The 7,500-nt window shown below is 45.1% G+C and overlaps 1 protein-coding gene across 1 annotated transcript in view; it reads left to right on the forward strand.

The window, feature by feature from the left end:
- LOC135100139 (uncharacterized) overlaps positions 1–7,500 on the forward strand; it is a 59,212-nt gene that overhangs the window by 51,344 nt on the left and 368 nt on the right. The gene's annotated exons all lie outside the window — the stretch shown is intronic.

Raw genomic sequence — 7,500 nt, forward strand, 5'->3', positions numbered from 1 at the left:
TTTGACCCATGTTAAGCATGAGACTTTCTTGATTAAGAGGATGCCATGAGCATTTTCATTAAAACTATTTTGCGTGTGAGGTAGGACAGAGGGAAAAATAATCTTAGTACTGTTGCTGTCAGTGCTGTTGGTCTTATTACGAATAGTGCTTTTAGTTGATGTTGTTTATCAGTGTTGCTTGCTCCGTTGATGTTGATACTCTTGATGCTTTTAGCATTAACTGAATCAAGAGCTGTAATAGATCTTATAGTTTTCTTACTGCTGTTGATTATGTTGGTGTGTTTGGTTGTGTTACTGGTGTTAGTTTTATTACTGAAGTTAATTTTGGTGTTAGTTCGTTTAGTGCATTTTGTTTTGTTGGTGCATTCGGTTTCCTTAGTTGGGGAACATTTTTTTCTGTTAGTGCAGTTGGTTCTGTTGGTGGAAATGATTTTGTTAGCAAAGTTGTATCTGTTACCACAGTTATTTGTTTCTACTTCGGTTTTGTTAATGCTGTTCTTCCTGTTAGTTATGGTGATAGTGCTCGTAATGGTGATAGTAGAGCCGGTGGTGCTGCTCTCTGTGTTGTTGCTGCTGTGCCAGTCTGTATACCAGTAGTACGTAGTCCTTGGTACAATGCTGTGTTTCATCATGTTACTTAACGCAAGCGAGCAGTGAACAGAGGAACACTTGGCGTCATGGTCGTAGACACAGTAGGCCTATGGCGTGTGTCTGCGCTACTTAATACAAAAATTAGTGTTCAGGAGGTAGCAATTCCCGGCCATTAAAATTCATTATATTGCGAAAGGGTAGAGCGAAGAGGATGGAGCCTGTGGTGTGCATGCTAACGGGTGCTCACCCAGGCGCGCGGGCTCACGTGTGTGTGTGTGTTTATTGATTTGGCCAATTGTTCAATTTATAACTTTCAATTCATTTTTTCCGCTCAACCCTATTCCCTTACCGCCTACTACCACCACCACCACCACCACTAACAACAACAACAACACTATCAGCACCATAACCTCTTTTGTGTTCCTCTTTTCCTCCACCCTCTCTTCCCCACACACTTTCCCACTACCAAACCAAACCGAACCAGCCTAACCATTTCTCTTCTGTGCACTTTCGGCCATCCTTCATTCCCGCCACGTGCCCGCTGGTGCCTCCAACCACTGCAGAACCATTTGAAACAATCGAGACCAATCAGCCACACCCCGCTAATCACTAGTCTGCCTCGCGTTGGTGTGTTCGCGCCCCGTGCAATTTTGCTCATCGATCACAATTGGTAGCCATGAAGAGGGGCAGAGGGACTGAGGGTTGCCGCATCACCTTGTAAACCACGCGATGGATCACCTCTGCTCACCACCCCCCCACAATTTTCCTCCTCTTCCTCCTCCTCCTTCTCCTCCTCCTCCTCCTCCTCCTCCTCCTCCTCCCCCTCCTCATCCTCATCCTGTGCTGCGACCGCGTCAGGTCTAATGTTGGTATGTCCGGCCCAGGTTAAGAAGGGTTGTGTCACTTGCTGCTGCCTCACCTTCAGTCCTCTTCTACTATGTGTGTGTGTGTGTGTGTGTGTGAGTGTGTGTTTGTGGCTGTTAATCTGCAGTCTAGAAACACTTCTATGCTGTGAAAATAGTTCACCAGTTTTCATTTTTTTTTTTTTATGTACTTATACCAGGTTAGTTTTCCCAATACTACTACGTATGGATGTATGTACGCATGCATGCATGCATGTATGTATGTAATATTGATTTGTTTATTTGCTTGCTTGCTTCTTCATTTGGCCAATTGTAATAATCTCTCTCTCTCTCTCTCTCTCTCTCTCTCTCTCTCTCTCTCTCTCTCTTAAGGCTCACAAATCTCGTGAACTTTTCCTCTTGAAATGAAACACTTGATTCGGTGTGTGTGTATGTATGTGTGTGTGTGTGTGTGTGTGTGTGTGTGTGTGTGTGTGTGTGAGTGTGTGTGTATGTGTGTGTGTGTATGCGCGCGCCGTTTAGCGCCACCCATCTTCCCTCCCCATCCCGCCACCCGGTGCACGTCATCTCCACAAGGGCCCATTACCTTCACCTGATCGCCTCGCACCTCACCTGTAATTTGGACACCCATCACCTGGTGGATCTGGGCAGTGAGCGGCGCCCTGAGGTGTCTGTGTTGTTTATGGGGGTTATGGGGTGTGGCGACTCTCTCTCTCTCTCTCTCTCTCTCTCTCTCTCTCTCTCTCTCTCTCTCTCTCTCTCTCTCTCTCTCTCTCTCTCTCTCTCTGCTTTTATTGTGTTGCATTTACATTAGTAGTAAAACTGAACCTTGCAAAACATTTTCTTACTCGTGAAGTGGTCACGTTATACGTCTATTGGGTTCCATCCGTTTTTCCCCTTTAATCTTATATATAATATACTAAAAATAATTTAATGCTTTTTGGTTGCTTTAAAACTTTGTGATAATTTCCACATCATAACTGTTTTCGATGTTGTTCATGCTAGTTTTGTTTCGATCCTGCTTCAGGTGTATTAGCACTACTACTACTACCGACGCAAGGATAATAGAATGATACTATTTTCTCTTGCTATTGCAATAATCAATCTTCCGTGTTGTAGATCCACACCCCATAATGTTTTGGTCTCTCTAACAAGCCTAGTATATTTAAGCTAGAGGAAGGAGAAGATGAATATGGAGAAAGATAGAAAGGGGAGGAGGGATGGAGGAAAAAAGTAAGGGAGAAGAAGAGGAAGTTAAGGTACGGAAGGTGGTGTCTTAGTAGTGTGCCAACATGTAACCTGACGCGAAAACCATTTATACATACGATGAAAGCCTGCATTGGACAGACAGAATCCGAGGTTTTAAGGTGCTTCTTGTCTTCCCGAGAGGTGTGCTGCTGTAAAATGACTCCTCCTATTTAGTAATGCTTCATACAGTTCATTACACAAATTATAGCAAGATGCGATATTGTGGAGAGAGAAGGAGCCGGTAGCTTAGTGGTGTGGAAAAGCGTAGTGAGAGGAGAGGGAAAATCGGAAGGACAGAGGCCAGACGGAAGGAGCAACGAGAATGGCGGAAAGAGGGAGGAAGCCATACGGGAGAGACATAGGAAAGGAGGGAAGGAAAAAAGGCCGACGAAATGATGGTGAGTGGAAAGAAATTAGATAAAGGTTGGGGAGGAGCGAAGCACGTTGGGAAGCTGGAGGGCGAGTTTTGTGCTCCTCTCCGCGACCTCCCGCCCGCTGTGCATGTCGCCATAATGACTGCGATAAAAACAACCATTAAACTAAAATTCCCTGGAGTTCAGCGACGCAACGTATGTAGGCCTACCCGTCCCTACGCAACCCCCCTCCTCTCTCTCTCTCTCTCTCTCTCTCTCTCTCTCTCTCTCTCTCTCTCTCTCTCTCTCTCTCTCTCTCTCTCTCTCAGCTTATTTTTTTACCTTCCTGTGTCTCTCCCTCTTCTTTTCTTCGTATAATTTAACTTTTGTTTTTCTTCTGTTTTTTTTTTTTCATTCCCTGTTTTCTTTTGCATATCCCCTCATCTTCTCAAGATAACTCATTCATTTTTTTTTCTTCCTCGTCTTTAGGCATTTACTACATACTCTCTTATTTCACTTTTAATTTTTCTCACTACTACTTGCAACGTTGCCATTATTCATTCATGTTCAATCCCGTTCACTCTCCTCCCTTTTCTTAACTGTTCCTTCCTTATAGTCGACAACACAGACACCTCGCCATAGTGCTATCCTAAAATATATAGCAACTCCCGTCCTTGCCGTGCAGTCGCCCGGCGTGCCGCGCTCACTACCCTACCGATGAATATTTATATGGCACACGTCCATTGACATGCCAACGCCCGTGCATAAAACACTTGTATGTTGTCTGAGCATACATACGGTTAAAAAATGTTGCGGGTCATGTTATGCATCCACATATCCATCCATCTATCCAGCCAGCCACCAAAATATACATTCATCCACTGATCTCCTATATCCATCTATTCATCCATTCATTCATACAAACATACATATATCCGTTAATTTTTTACTCTTTTTCACATCCCGAATATCAACTAATTTTCTGTTGTTACTATTCATGGACACTCGACTGTTTTATCATTTACTTTCATTTATTTGAAAATAGATAAATAAATAAGTAACTAAATAAATAAACAAATAAATAAAAGAAACATAACAATGGGATGAAGTAATACTGATCAACAAACCGTGTTATGTAAATCAATCTTCCATTGTGACTAAAGAAAAATGTTCTTAAACAGCCCATCTTTGTAACCTCAATCAAACTCTTTCACTCTTTTATCGTTCTACATAGATAACCATTGTGCTGTGTGGGTGAGGCATCCGATACCGTGCCAAGTAGATAAATAAAGCCATCCATACCACCACGCAGTAACTCGCTTTATCATTCAGGAGCAACACCCCGATACACCTTGTCAGCATTTCGTGTGTTGGGGAAGGTTACCCAATCATGCAGGCAACCTTCTGAGACACACAGCTCACACCATCTTAAGATATTAAATCTTACACACCCATGTCGCTGTGTGCTACCATTTACCAGAGCGCCCACCATCACCACAGCCACTACCAACATTGACGTAACCACCATTACCGTAACATTGCGTAACCACCACTACCACTACTTCCACTACTATATAAGTGTCTGCACCACCACATCTATCACCAGCACCACCACCATCATCACTGCCGTTATAACCTAGCAACCGTTCTTACATTACTACCGCCAACAATATGCAGCCATTCTCTTCACCACCACCACCACATTGCCATTCTGTCCACTACCATCAACACCATACAGCTATTACATCCACACGCCCTGGACAACACAACAGTCACACAGCCATCCTATTACCACCGCCATCACCACCAGCACACACTCGCCGCCACAGTGTCAGAAGGCCTCCCGCCGCTGGCCTGGTGGGCAGGCAGACTCAGGGTATCAATTGTCGAGTGATAAATCATACGCAAATTACTGCTTTTCGACCTGCAGGAAGTGAATGGATGCCGCAGGCCGCCACGGCACTCATTTCCCACTCGGCCTACCCGCCATCCTCCTCCTTCAGGCCTAAAGCACCACACTCCTTCCTCAGCCTACACACTGTTATCTCTCTCTCACGGCTACACACCGTAATCTTACCATTGCCACACACCACACCTCCTGTCGACCAGTGTGTCGTGTCTCCCAGGGAACCTGGAATACAGACTGTCCCCTGAACCTACACACCATGAACCTTTTATGTCTGTAGAAATATAAGCACCATAATACCCTTCATGGCTGCGGAAGTACACTGTAGTCCTTACTTTCCTTGGCCTTCATGCCATCGTGTCCTCACAAGCTGACGCCCGACTCTCACTTTCGCTTAGGCCTACCGCGCTCCATAACCACCCTAACTGTGGGTGTCGCCAAGGTGCTGGAGGCTTGGGCATTTAGCGGTCCGATGCAGCTGTGTCACCTCTTCTTAATGGACCTTTATTATTACTGTTACTGCAAGAGACCTAATTCACATTTCCCCCATGCACCACCAGAGGGCACGGGAAGTGGTGGGAAGAGGAAGAAGGGAAAGATTATGAAGACAAAAAGTTGATACAACAAAAGAGAATGAGAGAGAAGACGCGAGTGAATAAAGTATAAGAGGTGGGTAGAAAGAGAAAGTGGTACTGGAATCAGGGAGAAGAAAGGGGAGAAGGAAGATGAAAACAAAAAGAAAAAGGGGCAACATAAAAGGGAAACGACTAAAAGTAGAAAGAGAGAATGATAGAGAATAGGAGGTAAATAGGAAAAGAGCGAGAAAAGACGTGAATAAAAGAGGAAAGGACATAAATACAAAGGACAAAATAAGTAGTCACACATGGAAAGAAGTCTTGAAAAGGAAGAATGAATGTGGAGCACTTTGCAGAGACTCCAAAACATCGAAGTCTCTATCTTTATTTCAGATAGGCCTCCTCCTCTTCCTCCTCCTCCTCCTCCTCCTCCTCCTGGCACAGAGTAATGGTGGTCCGCGAGTGTCGCGGTGTTGAACAAGACCATTCCTGCGCCGCCCCCGCCCGCTGTACCCCGCCTCACGCTACACGCTCATCACGGTTAATTTATCGCCTAATTAAGGTAATCCAGGTACAGCGGTGCTCGGCAGACATGCCTAACGCGGTCCCTCAGGTACCGCCTCACCTGGTGGCACGCCGGCGATGCGTCTCCCTCCCATGTGTGGTGGCGGGGGATGGTGGGGGCTGAGGGGAAGGGGGGTGGCTCAGCGAGACAGATCTGAAATGCTGACGGTGCTGATACATACAAGCTTAAGGCAGATGAGGGTTGTGCTGGAGTGGTTAAGAACACGGGCCAGTGCTCGGGTGCGTGCGGAGACGCCCCAAGGCTCTGACTTCCAGCTGTGTTCCCAGATCTAAAACACTTCCTGTAGCCGCAGACTTGTGTGTATGACGCATAAAAATACGAGGGCATAAAAGTTATATTCCCATTTTCACTTTCCTGTTTGTCCAACCACCGTAGCGCCAAGTGCCGCGGACCAATTTTGAACACGTTATTTGGACATCCCTTATGACTGCAACTTAAAGCTGCCTTTGTGGAAGCATATTCTTCTTCCACATGGCTTACTGCTATTATATGAATGAAAGAAAAGTGGCATTTTTGATCAAGTGGGATCGCCCATTGTCTGACCGCCATGTGCTGCTTCATCTGTGTGTAGTGGAAAATGAAAAAAAAATAAAAAAGGTACAGTAAAGAACAGCATCTAACCCAATACAGGTAACATTAGCCAACATAACATGAAGTATTCTTTGCCATGATACACCATTATACTTCATGCATTATTTTTTGTTGTAAAAAATTTGACATTTTCCAGCGATGATTTTTTTTTTTCACATTAATTCCTGCAGTTTTTTTTTCTTTCAGCCATTTTCTACAAGTACTGCCTCTCCCCTTGCGGTAATTTGGCTCGGAGAATCTTTTTGTGGCGGTACTACTTGGGAGGGGACGGAGCAAGGCGCACTGTGTTATTGACACGTATGGACAAAGGGAGTTGTTTATAGACTAGTGATACGATAGAAAATAACAGAAGAAAGAAACAAAAAACACTTCGATGAGACCGGCCAATATGAATCAATCCCCGGCGTGGTGCAGTGAACTCTGCCTTGTGCTGCTCGTGTGGCTTGGTGAGCGTCTCTGGTGAGCGTCTCTAGTGTTTAGTGTTCCTCGTTGCTGTGCGGACTGTAACTTGCCTGCTTTTGTGAATGTTGGCATGTTTGTACGTTTCGTTTGTTTGTTCTTTGATTCTTTCCTTTTCTGTTTCCCCACCCCCCCTCTCTCTCTCTCTCTCTCTCTCTCTCTCTCTCTCTCTCTCTCTCTCTCTCTCTCTCTCTCTCTCTCTCTCTCTCTCTCTCTCTCTCTCTCTCTCTCTCTCTCTCTCTCTCTCTCTCTCTGTCCAGCACACACACACACACACACACACACACACACACACACACACCATCATTAGTTATCTATATTACCACAT

Source organism: Scylla paramamosain, chromosome 4 (assembly GCF_035594125.1).
Source record: "Scylla paramamosain isolate STU-SP2022 chromosome 4, ASM3559412v1, whole genome shotgun sequence".
NCBI lineage: Eukaryota > Metazoa > Arthropoda > Malacostraca > Decapoda > Portunidae > Scylla > Scylla paramamosain.